The sequence below is a fragment of the Symsagittifera roscoffensis genome, chromosome 9 (genome assembly GCF_963678635.1).
Source record: "Symsagittifera roscoffensis chromosome 9, txSymRosc1.1, whole genome shotgun sequence".
Lineage (NCBI taxonomy): Eukaryota > Metazoa > Xenacoelomorpha > Acoela > Convolutidae > Symsagittifera > Symsagittifera roscoffensis.
The window spans coordinates 16,795,524-16,814,936 of NC_087070.1; the positions used below are offsets into that span (position 1 = coordinate 16,795,524).

General features: G+C 32.6%; 2 protein-coding genes across 3 annotated transcripts in view; one reads left to right on the plus strand and one right to left on the minus strand.

Annotated features, from left to right (window-relative positions):
- LOC134854216 (amiloride-sensitive sodium channel subunit alpha-like) overlaps nt 1-18,415 on the minus strand; it is a gene marked incomplete in the record, with an annotated part of 143,193 nt that extends 124,778 nt beyond the window's left edge. The window contains 1 exon segment of the mRNA XM_063870383.1: nt 18,251-18,415.
- The window catches only part of LOC134853905 (cytoplasmic dynein 1 light intermediate chain 2-like), a 485,619-nt gene that overhangs the window by 242,309 nt on the left and 223,897 nt on the right, over nt 1-19,413 (plus strand). The gene's annotated exons all lie outside the window — the stretch shown is intronic.

Sequence of the window (19,413 nt, forward strand, 5' to 3'; positions counted from 1 at the left end):
AAACTTATCTTCAGCTTTTAGTTTTTTGTTTTTTCTTCCGCACAAATGTTGTTACTTTTTTTTCTAGTTGTTCTCACACCAACCTGAAGAAAAACACACAATTATTATTTTTTTAAAGTTTTATGTTGAATATGATTGGGATTTTTATTTTTACGTTTTGCCCAGCGTATACGTTTTGATCACACATGCCAGATGACAAGGTTAGATCTACATCGGAGACAAAAACGCTTTCGTTTTTTTTCCAAGTTCGCAAAAATTGTATAACAAGCTTTTCAATTTTTTCATTGTCTCTAACCAGAATAGTCTCTTGTCTAGTGTGTCTGTCGCTCACTCCCAAACCCGTTCACATTCCACCACCCTAGCCCAACCTCAAGCCCCCGACCCATTACCCTCTGTTCACATACAATCCTCTACCCCAGTTCAAGAATTCCCCGTTCACGTTCGACCCCACTACACCACCCCAATGCACACCAATCCCCATCCCACTTAAATCACCACTGACAGCCTAGCTCATAAGAAATTACAATACATTATAATCTAAAAGTAATCGATTACAATCCTGTATAATCTATTGTAATCGCTTTATTATTTATTTGTTTTCATAAGGCTAATTAATAATTAATCCATTGAAATCAATTATTTTATAATTTTATAGAGACTGACAATGAAACTCCATTACCATCTTTTATCATCCATGGAATTTAAGTGCGGGTTGTATACATAAGGAAATAGAGATTCTGAAAAAGAATCAGGAAAATTTAATTGAAAAATTTTTGATAGAATTTTTTGTCTTGCGATTTCTAATTGTTTTTGATAAACACTTTTTAATTTAAAATAAAATTTATTTCAGAATGATGCCTAATTTGGGCTCTTTGTGATAATTTGGTCGTGTTAATCTTCCGTGAACTAACAATTTGACAGAAAATATCAGCGATTGGAAAGAGTAGAAGAGATTTGTGGAACAAGCAGTTTTGCTTTGTCAGGAAAATCTAAATGCAATATTTTTAATCAAAAAATCTGATTGATGGGCAGTTATAGGTTACAACCAGCGGAATGCTCATTGTTTTTTGAAGCAATCTAAGCTTGTTCAAATGATGAATTGACGCATATAGTAACCGACGGTTTAACATTAAGTTTCAAAATTATAAACCTAAGTTTTTGTTTAAAAAGATATTCGACTCAAAACATATTTGATTCGAGTAAAACTAAATGCAGTGCGCAAACCGACGGAATTTTTGACACATTGTTGTCGCAAGGGCGGCTTGTGTTTTGCACGGATGATGAGCCATAGCTTAAGATGGTATTTTAGTCGCTACAGAAAATGGATTAGGAAATTAACACAAATTATTTTGAATTTCCAGCAACCTGAATTTCAGAAAAAAATGTATTAATTAGATATCTGAAACCGATCTGCGGCATTAGTGGTACCTCGTGAAAGTTCTAGAAGCAAAAAAAAACATCTTGAATTTCTAAAAAATATCTTTGCCAGCAAAATATCTCATTCTAAAATGGGGGAAATTGCTTAGATAGGCTGGATAGTTTTTTTTACATCTTCTGCACATCGCAGAAATTACAATTTCCTGAAGTCTTAAGAAAATGTTCAAAATTGTAGAAAAAAGCTTCACCAAAAACTATTTTAGTGTGCTGAAACAAAATGCAGTATGCAAACAAAAAGCGGGAAAGAAAAAAATGCAAACCACGAAATTAATATCTAAGTCTGCGTATTTTAATTGTTCTGTTCGATAAAAAACATTGTTGAAGGCCATGTTCACTATTTTTTTAATTCAGAAAAGTAAAATTGTGTTGAAGCATTTTTTCATTTGTTTCAAAATTTTATCGGTTAGCAGACATCAAATCCGAAACTGTTTTGGTATCGACAATTTTTTTCTCAGTTTTTTGAGTATGTGTTTTTGTATTAAATTTCATTTTAGCGCTCTGTTAGAAAATTCCTCGCCAATTTTTCTCCCACTAAAATTGATAACTAAAACCGAAAAAATATAGGTCATAGTCGGGCACATATTGATATGCCGATGATGAGAACTTAATTTTTTCCTACAAAAAACTAATCAACCGTACATTCCCCCCCCCCCCCCCCCGCAACAGTTTGGGCGAGAAAATATGGGTTTTTCTTAAACTAATTTTGTGTAAAGTCTAAATTTTTTTGAAAAATTGATTTGTATCTATCGAAAATCTATAAAAAAAAACGATTTGCCAAGACCTAAAAAGATTTGACAAAGGCCTAAAAATATTATTGATATGCATTGATTAAAAAAAATTACTTGAGACAAAAAAAGTAGCTTCTAAAGCAATTTTATTCAATTCTAAATCGACAAAAAACAAATTCTGTCAATATTTGTTCCGACTTTCGTAACGAAAGTAATAGAACAGTTGATCTCGGGCTGGGTTTTCTTTCTTCAGACGAGTTTCGTCATTTTAACTAACCACTTTTGACGGAACTTTTTTTATATCTTTCGAAAGAAAGGTATTGTTGTCCTGAGTTTAAATTTGAAAGGATATTTCACCTGTGATCTTTTTTTCGTAAATTTATGGGGGTTTAAATAATGGCATTTTGGCCAATTTGGGACAATTAACGCGCGATAGATATCGTGCTATTAACGCGTAAGCGGAGATTTAATCCGTCTCAGAAATCGTTCCAAATTGGCTAACTGAAGCTTATTTGCCATAATTGATTTGTTACTAGGAGCGAAACCTGTCATTTTGTACCTTATTTGACGTGTGAGGTGAGAATACATTCACTTTTTCATGATTTTTGTATTTATTTTTTGAGGTTATTACTGGTCCATACAATCAGTCTTGTTTTGATTTCATTTTCATGCGGATTTTGAAAAACAATAAAATCGATTCAAATTGATTCAAATTGACTTCTTAAGCAAAAGTATTGATTTTTTACCGTAAAAATTCATGTAATCAATTCTAAATTGATTTACTATTTAAGTGTATCTGTAGAAAAATTGATTCAAAACGATTTCAATATCAAATTTGTCAGGGCGGGTTCACAATTAACTGAATTAGTAACAAAAAATGAATTAAAACCTTACTCTAGGTAATTAACAGCATAGAAATGCAACCCCATAAAAATGAAATAAACAATTTTGCGCGCGATTAAATAAAATGCACATTTTATACAGATTTTTTTTCCACTCAGGGTGGGAGGAGATATTATACGGTTGATCCTCTAAAATCTGACATAATCTCATGCCATCTGACACGTTTTCGATTTTAAAAAAACAAACAGGTTATCATGTTCAACAGTCCAGAATCAGTTTCATAGACAAACTCCGATAAATTGATAACTGAGACAATAGTAGCCTGTTGCTCCATGTGGCTCTGAAAATTTTGACAACATAAAATTTTTTTAAAGTTTTTTCAATTTAGTCCAAGTTTTTTGCGTGGTTAGATGAGAGAAAAAAGAAAATCTAGATTTTTGGGAAAAAATTGGCTGAAGTTGCCTTGTTAAATAATTTCAACGGCTTCAATAGTCAATTTTTTTCTATCAAATTTTTTAAAACAGTTTTTCTTGAGAGTGAGAATACATTAAAAAAACTTATAATGTCAAACAATTCACTTTGTTATAATACAACACTTGGCCTACTGTAATGAATAGTTGTGGCACTGTAACTTCCGAGAAAAAAAGATAAGTTTTATATAAAAAAATTAAACTACACCACAGCCGAATACGAACTTTTTTTCTCTTTCAGCTGTCAGAACAAAACCTCAACACGAACTAAAAATGTTTAAATCAGGATTCAATCAGTCAATTATGCGTGGGTTGCATGATATTAAAATTCTTTTTGACTTCTTAAGCTAAAAAAGATATTGTTCACTAGATAATCGAACCTCATAAATCGAAACTATAATGTGTAATTTGAGCGTAAGAATTCAATAGTTAATTCAATTGGGGTGCATAAAAACTTTTCGAGTATTTTTCCAATTGTTTGACGGTGACGAGTGTTCCGGGTTCTTTATAGATCCAGTTTATGCCTCCTCATTTTACCCCCCTCCATCTTAGTTTAAACCCCTCCCCCGTTTACTGAATGGGGGTTTGGGGGTACACTTTAGTAAACATGGGGGTGGGCGGAGGGATAAACGTAGGGAGTGGGGTGAGGGGGCTTGGTCAAATGCGGATGGGGACAAAGTGGGGGGGGGGGGGGGTTCAAATTGAGTAGGTTTAGATTGCGAGTACGCCGTGAATAACGCAGAAATGTTGCATGTTTTGCAAATGATTTTGCAAAAAAATGTAACAATTATAAACCGTTATAATCAAATATAATGGATTTTAAATGGATTGTGTTCTTACAAAAATAATTGATTTTAATGACAATATAATCGATTTCTTGGTTTAAATTTGCAACAATAATGGATTATAATGACAACATTTTAGACAACAGTTTTTCAATATAATCGTTTATTATCCATAGATCTCCGGTGTGGGTAACTTGACGAAATTGAGATCAATTATCCGCGATTTTGACAACCATATGAAATTAATACGACCGATCCCATAATCTAGCCTCAATTCAATTTGGAACAATTTTGTTGTGTGGATAATTTGCCACGCACAAAAAGTTCGCGTTACGCTCTCAGCAATATAAATAAATTCTTCAAAGCGCGTATAATTTAGTCCAGAACGATTTTAAAACCCCCAGAACTTTACAAAAAATAATCAGAGGAAAAATATTTTTTGCTGAAAATTATAATTTCGATTGGCGAAAATTGACTTAATAAAAAAACCACATCGAGCATATTTATTCCGTTTTCTTCGAAAGTCGGAAACAACAAACGTTTGAAATTAGAGCTGAAAAAAAATTAAATTTGAGAATCACATTTTTAATTGCGCATGCTTACCGGCACTCATGCCAATCACCATACCCCAAATAAATCATTCCGAATTCAACTTAGGCAGCCTTGCTGCTCAAATTTTTTGTTACTAAATGGATAAACTTTTAAATATTCATTGACACTGTGTTCAAGGACAAAAAAGCAAGTTTGAAAAAAAAAATAATAAAATAGATGAGAATGAGTTTTTATACTTCTTATGTTTACCAGTACAACACTAGACATTATATTTTATGGGCAACATGGCAGTGTTTTTGACGGCTCAATCACTTATTATTCACGAGAGCGAGATATCATTTCACGCGCTAGATCAAGCATGCAGTTTGAATGTACTTTTCTGAAGGGACCATCAAGCTCGGGGCATGTGTATGACAAAAAATTCTGGTAAATGTTTTTCATCCTTTTCAAAATCAGGAAAAAAACAAAACTATGAAAAACTTCACAATCTAACAAGCGCTTTTCAAAAATTTCAGTTTAAAAAGTTTGTCGTAACATAATAACAACCGGGTCCCTATGGGCAACCAGGGGGTCTTCTAAAAAGCTAACCAGGTCCAGTCATCTTGAAAATCTTGCCAAGATTTTGAAGATTCTTGAAGATTTATCAAAAATAGCAAAGAAAAGTTAAAATAATTCCCGCTTTTTCCAAGGTACCTAAGAGTCCAAACTACATGAATACGACCTCAGTAACATGCACGATCGCTCTGGCAGCTCAACAGAGGAATTGAGTTTTTGCGCAATCTTGAAAAGATCTTCAAGATTATTCAAGATTTTTCGAAGATTCTTCAAGATCTTTAAAGATATCAAAGAAAAGTTCTTTATTTTTTCTCGATTAATTAATGAGCAAAAACATAGTCATGCTTCTCCGAAACTTAGTCAAGTTTTTTCATTAAAATACCAAAACACGGTAAATTTCAGAAAAAAAATTATTTTAGATTAATTTTATGGTGTTTGTAGATTTTTTGCAGATCATTTTTATTAACTCCAACTTTTTCTTCCTCTTAGAAAAATCTCTAACTTTCATTAACAATTTGAAACTTCATTGATGTTGATCTAAAAAAAACTCAGGGTTTCTAATTGGTTTTCAGAAAAGTTTCGAGGCTACTTATATTTTTCGTTGGATTTCGTTTGATCACTTGTTTTGTATCAATTTCATCGACAAAATTCGATGTGTTCCACGATATCCTAAAGTGCTTGAACTGACCCAAAATCATTTCGCATTTCACGGAAATGATCATATTTACTCTACAGGCACTCACGGGCTTTTACACTGTTTAGAATTTCATTGTGAATTTCATTTTATAATTTCATTTGAAATTTTTACAATCATAATTAGTCTAAATTTTAAGTTTTTCACTATTGAGATTTAAAATCGAGTTCTGGAAAATTTTTAAAATTTTATATTAATCTTCAAAAAGAAGGCCAAAAATTTTGGATAATCCTGAATGTAAAATCGCCCATCTTCCTTGCAAATCGTCAAAAATTTTCTATGAAATCTTTGCTATCTTTGTTTTGTTCTTCAAGATTCTTGGAATTTTCTTGAAGAATCTTTGATATCTTCCAAGATTCTTTGGCAAGAATTTGCCAAGACAGCCAAAAATTTCTTCAAGTTTTAACCAAGATGCTTCAAGATTTTTCAGAGATATCAAAGATTGATGGACTTGGGTACTGTTAAGACTAGCTATTATCTTACTTGTCATAACAATAAAAAAGCTCTTGATTCCACTTTATTCCTTTATTCTCCAGAAAAAAATCAGCGATCTGAAAATGAAGTCTGAAATTGAACAAAAATGGATTCCACCCACTCACCAGGCCTCTATAGCAGGGGCGGATTTAGTGAGGTGGAGGAGGATTGACAACTCCTCTTCAGGGATTCGATCACCTCACCAATCAAAGGGCCTCCCTTTGGTATTACTTTATGACATAAGTCTCAAGTTTTTCTTAAGGCGTCTTCGGCGCCCATGTATGCTAACTTTGAATGGGGAACGCTCGCCGAAAAATGCATTTTTTTGGCCTAACTTTTCCAAAAAGTATCCAAAAGCGGCATTTTTGAGCACTTTTCTCAAAGTTTTGCCTGATGCCTAATTAAACTTGTCAAAATGGTTTTATTGTGTCCTGGGAGCACTCGGAAAATCAACTTGGTTGACCTAAAAAAACGTCAACAAAATTTCCAAAAAGTTGTTGAAAATCCGCCGCCCTCCCCCTCGAGAAAACCCTAGATCTGCCCCTGTTTTTTAGTACTATTATGTGACATCCATTTTGGCCGGCTAAGCCGAAATTTTTCTTCCATTGACGCCAATATTTTCTTACGTCGACAATTTTTGAGGACGGAGCGCGAGCCAAAAAAAAACTTAATTATTTTTCAAACCCCTATAAAAACTGCCAAAAAACGGTAGTTTTGGTTTGTTTTTTTTTTCAAAAAAATGCCATTGTCAGAGAAACTTTTTTGCAAAGTAGGTACTATCTTATGTTTTTGGGGTCCTAAATTTATCTACAACCTAAAATTGCCAACCTAGAAAACTACACTCCCTCGTAAAAACTTTAGGTCCTCGCCAGATTTTGAATCTGAGTCTGTCTGAAGAGTCTATCTATAGTTTTGATGACCGAAAACAGCCTCAAAAGGTTGATAACTGACATAAGCTGTTAAGAAATTGTTATAAGCGATAATAAACCGTTAAAAAATCGTTATAAACTGACATAAGCCGTTAAAACTGACATAAGCCGTTATAAGACAGCTTGCATTTTTTCATGGTATTCGCTGACACGGTAGCGCCCTGTGTTTAAAGCTAATTTCCGTTCTTTGTGTCAATCAGTTCAGCCAAGTTTTTGAAGTTGCGTGATATGCTATCACACAAGTAAGCTCATGTATTCGATCAAATTTGAGGACAAAGCGAGATATGGAGATATAAAGAAATTATCACCAGCCAAAAGTTAAATTTTGGCGCATTAATTTTGACCCTTGTAAAAAGAAAACAGAATAGGTTCTATAAAACAAAAAAGAACCACTCTCATCGCAAAAAAGTCTTTAATGATCCAAATAGGATTTGAGTTGTCTTAAATAACATTTGGTTAAAAAAAAAATTTGGTTAAGAAAATTGAAACTAACGTCTCCACACCCAACGTAAGCTACAAGGCGATCAATTTCGCAACCGCCTTCGCAATTATTGAATCAATAAGCTTGCCTAGTCTCGATTTGAATTGATATCTTTTTCCTATTAAATCGATGCATTCACTACAACAGAAAAGCTAATTATTTGTGAGAATGAATTATCCCTATCTAATCAAATTTACAATTTTCAAACCTTCAAAAAAATCAGTCGTGAGACATTTCTTGTCAAATTGTGTTCAGGGTTTTGATATTTTCATATGCTATACAAAATTGATCACAATTGGTCAAAACTGAAAAAAAATTGGCATTTTTTGTGTAATTTCAAAGCAGGTTTTTGTTCAAAATCTGCTCAAAATTCTGATTTCTGAGGAAACTTATCTTCAGCTTTTAGTTTTTTGTTTTTTCTTCCTCACAAATGTTGTTACCTTTTTTTCTAGTTGCTCTCACACACCAACCTGAAGAAAAACACACAATTATTTTTTTTTTTAGTTTTTATGTTGAATATGATTGGGATTTTTATTTTTGGTCCTTCTTGCACAGCCTCCGCGTATCTATTTTTTGCATGAAAAAATCGTTTTTGCAAACTTTTTTTTGACTTGCCTCTGGCTTCTTTCCATTGTGATTAACTAGGGAAAAGACAGGTGGTCTGTGAAAAAGAATCACTGGAAGAAACCGAGATTTTTTCTCGAAATTAACAAAATTAAAGAGAACGTAATTTTTTTTAATTTTGATTATTTTTGTTCAAATATCTTCATTGCCCAGCGTATACGTTTTGGTCACACACGCCAGATGACAAAAGTTAGATCTACATCGGAGACAAAAACGCTTTCGTTTTTTCCAAGTTCGCAAAAATTGTATAAAAAGCTTTTCGATTTTTTCATTGTCTCTAAGCAGAAAAGTCTCTGGTCTTGTGTGTCTGTCGCTCACTCCCAAACCCGTTCACTTTCGACCACACTAGCCCAACCTCAAGCCCCCGACCCATTACCCTCTGTTCACATACAACCCTCTAACCCAGTTCAAGAATTCCCCGTTCACGTTCGACCTCACTACACCACCCCCAATGCACACCAAACCCCATCCCACTTAAATCACCACTGACTTGAAATTTCAGCCTGGCTCATAGGAAATTACAATACATAATAGTCTAAAAAGAATTGATTACAATCCATTATAATCTATTGTATTCGTTTTATTATTTATTTGTTTTCATAGGACTATAATCAATAATTAATCCATTGAAATCAACTATTTTATAATTTTAAAGAGACTGACAATGAGAATCCATTACAATCTTTTATCATCCATGGAATTTACTTGTATACATAAGGAAATAGATATTCTGAAAAAGAATCAGGAAAAATTTAATTGAAAAATTTTTGATAGAATTTTTTGTCTTGTGATTTCTAATTGTTTTTGATAAACACTTTTTTAATTTAAAATAAAATTGATTTCAGAATGATGCCTAATTTCGGCTATTTGTGATAATTTGGTCGTGTTAACCTTCCGTGAACTAACAATTTGACAGAAAAAATCCGAGATTGGAAAGAGTAGAAGAGATTTGTGGAACAAGCAGTTTTGCTTTGTCAGGAAAATCGAAATGCAATTTTTTTAATCAAAGAATCTGATTGATGGGCAGTTATAGGTTACAACCAGCGGAATGTTCATTGTTTTTTGAAGCAATCTAAGCTTTAAAAATAAATATAATTCATGCAGACTGAGTTATCTAGTTGCTCTATCTTGTTCAAATGATGAATTGACGCATATAGTAACGATTTAACATTAAGTTTCAAAATTATAAACCTAAATTAGAACATATTTGATTCGAGTAAAACTAAATGCGAAGCCCAAACCGACAGAACTTTTGACTCATTATTGTCGCAAGGGCGGCTTGTGTTTTGCACGGATGATGAGCCGTTGCTTAAGATGGTACTTTAATCGCTGCAGAAAATGGATTATTACGCAACCTTATGTTGAATTTCCAGCAACCTGAATTTCAGAAAAAATGTGTTAATTAGATATCCTGAGACCGATCTGCTGCCATCGCAAAGATATCGTCGGCATTAGTGGTATCTCGTGAAAGTTCTAGAAGCAAAAAAACACCTTGAATTGCTAAAAAAAAGTCTTTGCCAGCAAAATATCTCATTCTAGAATGGGGGAAATTGCTTAGAGAGGCTGGATAGTTTTTTTAACATCTTCTGCACATCGCAGAAATCACAATTTCCTGAAGTCTTATGAAAATGTCCAAAATTTGTGGAAAAAAAGCTTCGTCAAAAACTATTTTAGTGTGCTGAAACAAAATGCAGTATGCAAACAAAAAGCGGAAAAAAATAAATGCAAACCACGAAAATAATATCTAAGTCTGCGTATTTTAATTGTTCTGTTCGAAAAAAAAACTAATATTGTTGAAGACTACGTTCCCTATTTTAATAATTCAGAAAAGTAAAATAGTGTTTAAGCATTTTTTCATTTGTTTCAAAATTATGTCGGTTAGCAGACATCAAAGCTTTCTAAATCCTAAACTGTTTTAAATGTAGATTTGTTATCGACAGTTTTTTATCTCAGTTTTTTGAGTATGTGTTTTTGTATTAATTTCATTTTAGCGCTCTGTAAGAAAATTCCTCGCCGCTTTTTTTCCCACTAAAACTGATAATTAGAACCGAAAAAATATAGGTCATAGTCGGGCACATATTGATATGCCGATGATGAGAACTTAATTTTTTTCCTACGAAAAACTTATCAGCCGTACAATCCCCCCCCCCCCCCCCCCCTAACGAATTAGGGCGAGAAAATATGGATTTTTCATAAACTAATTTTGAGAAAAGTCTGAATTTTTTTTGAAAAATTGATTTGTATCTATCGAAGATCTATAAAACAAACGATTTGCCAGGACCTAAATGGATTTGACAAAGGCCTAAAAATATTGAATTGCATCAATTTAAAATCGATTTATTTGATACAAAAAAAATAGCTTTAAAAGCAATTTTATTCAATTCTAAATCGACTTAAAACCATTTCTGTTAATATTTGTTCCGACTTTCGTAACTTTTTATATCCTTCGAAAGGTATTGTTGTCCTGAGCTTTAATTTGAAAAGTTATTGCACCTGTGGTCTTTTTTTCGTAAAGTTATGGGGGTTTAAATAATGGCATTTTGGCCATTTTGGGACAATTAACGCGCGATAGATTTCGCTCTATTAACGCGTAAGCGGAGATTTAATCCGTCTTAGAAATCATTCCAAATTGGTTGAAAAAAGCTTATTTGCCATAATTGATTTGTTAGTACGAGCTTTTTTTTAAACGTCTATAAATTTAACATCTATAATTTAAACGTCTTTTTTTTGAACGTCTGTTTTTTAAACGCCTATAAATTCTGATTGGCAGAAAATTCCTAGATGAAACAAAATTAGATCCTCATGTCTAAAAACTATTGAGGATAGCATGTCAACTTGATTTGTGCCAGTTGGATGAAAACTGTCACTTTTTACCTTATATGGCGTGTGAGGTGAGAATTTTTTTCAAAAATCTCAAATTAAAAAAAAATTATTTTGTTTTATACATTTACTTTTTTTCATGATTTTTTACATTAATTTTTTGAGGTTATTACTGGTCCATACGAGCAGTATTGTTTTGATTTCTTTTTCATCCGGATTTTGAAAAACAAAAAAATCAATTCAAATTGATTCAAGTTTATTTTATAAGCAAAAATATCGACTTTTTACCGTAAAAATCCATTTAATCAATTCTAAACTGTTTTACTATCTAAGTGTATCTGTAGAAAAATTGATTCAAACCAAATTCAATATCAAAATTTTCAGGGCGGGTTCACAATTAACTGTATTAGTAAAGGAAAACGAATTAAAACCTTACTCTAGGTAATTAACAGCTTAGAAATGCAACCCCATAAAAATGAAATAAACAATGTTTGCGCGCTTTTAAATAAAATGCAGGTTTTATACAGATTTTTTTCCACTCAGGCTGGGAGGAGATATTATGCGGTTGATTCTCTAAAATCTGACATGATCTCATGCCATCTGATACGTTTTCGATTAAAAAAAAAACAAACAGGTTATCATGTTCAACAGTCCAGAATCAGTTTCATAGACAAACTCCGAGATAAACTGATGATTGAGACAATAGTAGCCGGTTGCTCCGGGTCTAGGACAACAAGCCGACGGGACTTCAAGCCGAAGGGACTTCAGGCCGAAAATTAAACTTTACAAGCACCTCAAATCATTATTTTTTCACCTGTAAAACGTTTCTTTTCAAAATCTTAGAAATGTTTAGTCCATAATAAGCGTTATTTATGACAATGAATTACTTAGGATTGGCATTAGTTAATAATATCAGCCGTTTTTTGAAATGCATAAATTATAAACAAGAAAATACCTCAAGAAAATTTTCGGCTTGAAGTCCCTAATTTTACGATTCGGCTTGAAGTCCCGTCGGCTTGATGTCCGGCACCCGGTTGCTCCAAGTGGGTCTGAAAATTTTGACATAAAAAATTTTCAAAATTTTTTCAATTTAGTCCAAGTTTTTTGCGTGGTTAGATGAGAGAAAAAAGAAAACCTAGATATTTGGGAAAAAATTGGCTGAAGTTGCCTTGTTAAAAAAATTCAACGGCTTCAATAGTCAGTTTTGTTCAAATAAATGTTACACGCTCAAAATTTAAAAATTATCAAATTTTTTAAACCAGTTTTTCTTGAGAGTGAGAATACATTTAAAAAATTTATAATGTCAAACAATTCACTTTGTTATGATACGAAACTTGGCCCACTCTAATGAATAGTTTTGGCACTGTAACTTCCGTGAAAAAAAAGATAAGTTTTATTTTAAAAAATTAAACTACACCACAGCCGAAGACGAACTTTTTCCCTCTTTCAGTTGTCAGAACAAAAACTCAACATGAACTAAAATTTTTTAAATCAGGATTCAATTAGTCAATTATGTGTGGGTTGCATGATATTAAAATTCTTTTTGACTTCTTAAGCTAAAAAAAGATATTTTCAACTAGATAATCGAACCTCATAAATCGAACCTCTGAAATTTATAATTTTGAGCGTAAGAATTCAATAGTTAATTCAATTGGGGTGCATGAAAACTTTTCGAGTATCTTTCTAATTGTTTGACGGTGAGGTGACGAGTTTTCCAGGTTCTTTGTAGGTCCAGTTTAGGCCTCCTCATTTACCCCCCCCCCCCCCATCTTAGTTTAAACCCCTCCCCCGTTTACTGAATGGGAGTTTGAGGGTTAACTTTAGTAAACATGGGGGTGGGTGTAGGGATAAACGTAGGGAGTGGGGTGAGGGGGCTTGGTCAAATGCGGATGGTGTCAAAGTGGGGGGGGGGCGTTGTATTCGAGTAGGTTTAGATTGCGAGTAGGCCATGAGTAACGCAAAAATGTTGTATGTTTTGCAAAAGATTTTGCAAAAAATGTAATGATTATAATCCGTTATAATCAAAAATAATGGATTTTAAATGGATTAAAATCCATTTCAATGGATTTTAATGGACTGTGTTTTTACGCAAATAATTGATTATAATGACAACATAATCGATTTCGTGGTTTAAATTCGCAAGAAAAATGGATTATAATGACAACATTTTAGTCAACAGTTTTCCATTTTTATCGTTTGTTATCCATAGAACTCCGGTGCGGGTAACTTGACGAATTTGAGATCAACTATGCGCGACTTTGACAAGCAATTTTCTGCTAACTCGTTGCGTGTGTGGAGCGAACTATATCAAACTCGGCCTGTTAGCATGCTTGCAGATAACCATTCGCCAGTTTTATTTCCCGATATAACTCAATCACTCCAGTAAAATGTAAACACGACGGAGCTAGGTAGAACAAGACTGTTTGTATATCAGGGCAAAGCCCTGAATATTCCGACTGTCCCTTAGCTCATATCGAATAGTTTTTAGGGAAAAAAATGTTGAAAACCTATAAAGTTTGGACAATATCAAAGTGTGAAATGTTGAACCATATGAAATTGAAACGACCGATCCAATAAGCTTGCCTCAATTCAATTTGGAACAACTTTGTTGCGCGGGATAATTCGTCACGCACAAATAACTCGCGTTACGCTCTCAGCAATATGAATCAATTCTTCAAAGCGCGCATAATTTAGTCCAGAACGATTTTCAAACACCCAGAAATTTACAAAACATAATCAGAGGAGAAATATATATTTTTTTGAACTTGAACTCAGGAAGTCGATATCTTTAAAAAGGTATGCAAAAATTTTTGCTGAAAACTGTTATTTCGATTGGCGAAAATTGACTTAATAAAAAACCACACCGAGCATAATTATTCCGTTTTCTTCGAAAGTTGGAAACAACAAACGTTTGAAATTAGAGCTGAAAAAAAATTAAATATGAGAGTCACATTTTTAGTTGCGCATGCTTACCGGCACTCATGCCAATCACCATACCCCAAATAAATCATTCCGAATTCAAGTTAGGCACCCTTGCTGCTCAAATTTTTTCTTACTAAACGGATCAACTTTCAAAGATACATTGACACTGTGTTTGGGGAATATTTCACACAAAAATTTAAACATTACTGTTATTTTCCCGACTGTTTTCGAAGAAAAGACAGAATATTTGTGTTCCGTGTGATTTTTTCTCCAGACAATTTTTGACTTTTTAACTAGCAACTTTTGGCGGAAATTTTTCTAAATATCATTCGAAAGGTATTGATGTCTTCTGCTCAAAATAAGAAGATATTTTACCTGTGTTTTGTTTTCATAGTGTTGTGGGCCAAAGTTTAAAAGTTGCCAATTTGGCCGATTTGGGACAACAACCGCGCAATATACTTCGTGCCATTAATGCGTAAGCGGAGATTTAATCCCTTTTAGAAATCATTCCCTTTTAAAAAATTAGATTGAGGCATGCTATTTGGTCTATTTAAGACTTTAACATCTGTAAAATATATCACTTTGTACTTAACATAGCGCGTGGTTCAATAATGTTCAAAAAAATTTTGAAATTGATTTTTTTTTGTTGAAATTTCATCATTTATTTGTAAAATTTCCTCAATTATGATTTTTTAAACTACTCCAAAGAATTTAAAATGCACTCGGAAGAAACAAGATTTTGCCATGATACGAGCATTCTTAATTTCTTTCAAAAAATTCGATTTCGGATTTTTGAAAAAAAAACTTATTGCGAATGCTTAAAAAGGCAGTCGGAGCCTCCAGTGATTTGCTCCGATGCAAGCAGCTTTGTTGAAAATTGTTTTAGCTAAGTCAGCAACAAGAATGAATTCTCATAGAAACGACTAATTTTTCATGTAATAAATAGATTCAATTCAAAAAACGAACAAAAATTAAGAAAAATTTTTGGCTCAAAACTGATATCTGTCTCCACACACTGTATCATGCAGTAAAGTTATATATTTTGTTTAATTTCACCTCATTCCGACCAACTGGCTAGGAACAATTCACTTCAGAATAAGTTGTAAGCTGTATAAAAAACCCGAGTTATGTTAGAAAACTGGATTGGAAACTTTGCATGCATTTTTATCTCAAATTGGTCCGAATAACAGTTTTCAGACCTAATTAACATTATAAAAACAATATAAAAATTATTTTTATATATAATAAAATAGTTTATTATATATAAAAATAATAAATCAATTATTTTAGATTTCATCCTAGTGCCAGGATGATACCCAGATGGTACAAGAAACGGTGTCTAAAACGGTTATTTAGAAAGCCGAAATTCGTTAGATGCTAAAAAAAACAACGACGAAACGAAATCTTATCGAAACGCCGAGACGAAATGGTGCAAGAAACAGTGTCTTAAGCGGTTGTTAAGAAAGCCGAATGTAGTCTGATGCAGGGAAGTTCAAAAATAAATTGAGTGAAAATTGATTGCCAATATTTGGGTAAAAACCTAACTTTTCAAAGTTCAATTAATACGATAATTGGTTTTAGAGAATTCAATTAATTGCAAACCTTCACGTTCAAATTTGAACAAAAGAATTTAAAAAGTCTAAGAAACTAAAACTCTTAGATTGACGATAGCTATGGTTTTTCTGAATAAATGCATATATTACACTTTCGGTAAAAGTCCATAGTTTGAAAAAGCTAGATTTTGCAAAAAAAAAAATTAGTTTTTAACTTTCGGTCTCTTCGACGTTTTGCCATTTGGGATCATTTGGATCATTTGGATATTGAGTTTGCGTTAACAACTTTCAATGAAAACATGGAAAATATTTTCTATATGTTCCTCTCACAAATTCCAAGTCGAAAGATTCTTTAGCAGTGTCGGATATGCTTACTACGATACCGCTAGAACTTATTGCCAATGAACATAGAGTGTCGTCAACTTTTCCTCAAAGTCAGTGATCGATTTTGGGATGAAGACATCATCGATCGAGTGGAAAACAACCCTGAAGTTCACTGACTCGCAATTTATTGCAATTGTTTCAATTACTCATTTTTTATAACTTTTATAAAATTCAATTATTTATTTTAAGATTGAAAAATCATTTTCATTTGCCAAATAAATTTTGAAACCCCCTGGTCTGAGGCTTAGAAAACAGCGTCAAAACAAAATCTTAATTTCGAATATACTTTTTACTACAGAAGTCGAAGGCTGAAAATTGTAATTGTGCGGTTTTTACAAAAAATTAAAAAGCTGGCGTCATTTCATTTTGGAATGGTTTAATTCAACGCTTACGATTGTTATAAGAACACAATAAGTTGCAGGTTAATTATTTCAAAATTACCAAATAAGCAGTTTTCAGACCATCATAACCTTTAAATAATCAAAAGTGACTATTTTAAATATTTTTCAGATCAATACAACAATATCTTCCAGTACGTTGATTAAATTTAGATCGACTTTAGTATGAAAAAATACGTTGATTAATTTTAGATCGATTTTAGCATGAAAAAAGTACGAAGATTATTTTTAAAAGATAAAGATTGATTTGGAAATCCCAGCTAAAAAAATTGATCCAAATCGATTTTAAATCGGCTTAATTGCATTTTTTCCAGTCATAATTTGTTTTTATTTTTAAGGTGAATAAAACCGATTTAAATCAGTTTTGAATTTTATTGTATTTGTTCATTGCCTATCAGTTTCCATTTTACATCCATAGCGTATTGTAGCATAAAGAAGACCAAATAAAAAGACCAAAATATTGATATTATTCTATGATTTTCTTGAACTTTTTTCTTGAAATTCTATGATTTCAAAAACTGATCTTTATTGACCCTTCGTTTTATAAGTTTTGCCCGAAATCTGGTTTATTTTCATAATTTTTTATGATTTAATTGCATATTAATGGAATCAAATTTTAAGTTATTCTGACCCTTTTCTTGTTTGTTACATAAGATTTTGCAAAATCTGATTTACAATAATTTACAAAAATCTGATTTACAAAAATCTGATTTACAACTTAAAATCTGATTCATGTGGATAATTTTATTGAATTCTATAACATCTGGCACAAGTATTTATATTTAAATAATCGAGAATAAAAAATTTAAATAATAAATCGAGAAAAAGGGTATGTTTTTTTTGCCGTGTAAGCAAAAAAATTGGTTTTAGTGAGTCTGAAAATCCATCCATATCTATTTAAATCGATTTTTAAGACACTTAAATCGATCCAAAAGTTTCAAAAAAGATCGATTTAAATTGATTTAAAATCCATTTAAGTTGGTAAAATGTACATTGTTGATCGATTTGGATCGATTTAAAATCGATTTAAAATCAATTTAAATCGATTCGAAACCATTTTTTGTCAGTGCGGGTGGTAAAATTTCTAAATTTGAGTGGAAAAAACCACCCCATGCATGAATGTTCCGTCACTTTCTTCGAAAGCCGGAACAATTAAGTATCTCATTTTTGATTTAGCTCCTTAATCTGCAGCGATAGAAACTTACCTGAAAAGGGCGGTAGCAGAAATATGCAGGGAAAAAGTAATCTCTGTGATGTATAGCTGTGTTGTGCGCAGTTGTGAAGTGTATTTCATTTGCTTATTCTTTTATTCTGTGTCGACGCGCCAACAATTTAGTGTCGGAAAAAGTGTTCAACTATCTAAATATGATAATGAGGCTAAACTGCTACTGTTGCGGATTGTCTCTCAATACAATCGAAATGCTGCAAATCGCAGGATTCAAAGTAATAATTCACTATTGGCAGGCAAAAGACCAGCCGTGAAAATTGGAATTAGCCCCAAAATCAGAGTACTGCATAAGACTTAAGACTGTATTCTGTGATTGCATTATTTCTTCAGCTTTTGAACATTATAAAGTAAGTAAGTAAAAACGACCTCATACCTGATTTTTCCGGTCTGTTTTAAACCCACCACACCTGGTTGGACTGAATTAGGTACAAGTAGATTGTATTATTGGGTTGAATTGGGAGGAATTAGTTATTAGTTATAACTAACCGACGTTTTAAAGGCTAGTTATCTTTCAGTATTCCTTCACTTTTGTCGTACCAACAAAGATTGTCGGCTACATTTTATGAAATTTGTTGAAATTTCATGATCGTCGCGTGTATATTATTTTTAATGGTCATACTCCTAAGTAAACAACTCAAGACTAACAAACGAATTAAACGAGAGTGAAAATAAACACTCTTCCCAGATATCTTCGGCTACTTTTGGTATGATTGTAAACAAGATTTAGAACCGTGTTTTGGTTTCGCGGATAAAGGGATTCTTTTAAACTTCAAAGGAAGCATCTTTACGGGGCCTTCATTAGGCCGAAGAGCAAATCGTGAAATAACAAAATTGTGTTTTCCCCCGGCCGACAAAATGCTGGTGCTCATTCAACGTGAAGCCAGTTTATGTTGTAGAAAACTGCAGAAAAAAGCTGAAAAACCGAAGTTCGATCTTGTTAACTATCCCCCCTACGGTACCGTGGAACTAATCGGCCCCTATAAAAAAAAATTAAACTGTTAAGCATTTACGAATATTTTAGGGTAAGGGGATAATCAACAAGATCCTCGAAATTTTTCAAACGTTTATAAGCTCTGATTGACTGAAAACTCCAAGTTGAACCAAGTTGAGATGCTCATGTCTAAAATTTATTGAGGATAGCATGTCAAATTGATTTGTGCCAGCTGGATGAAAACTTGACTGAATTTTTTTTTATAAACTGGATTCAATTTACTTTTAATTTACTGGACAGATAATTTACACTCAGTAGAACTGATTTAATATAAATAGCGGGAATCAAAGTTTGGACTTGGTATTTTTAGGGAGAAGGATGTTCACTTGACTCGGAACCCCTAGAAGCTGTACCAAAAATTGGGCAAAAACTCAATCTCACCATAACCCCATCCAGTGACTTGTTGTTCAGGTGTTAAAAAAGTTCAAAGTTTTATAAGAATCTTTTTAGAATCTTGTGAGCCATAACATTTATCTTGTATCATATATTTATCGTGTAAGAAAACAAATTACTATGTAAGATTCACAAAAAAAAACGAATTACGA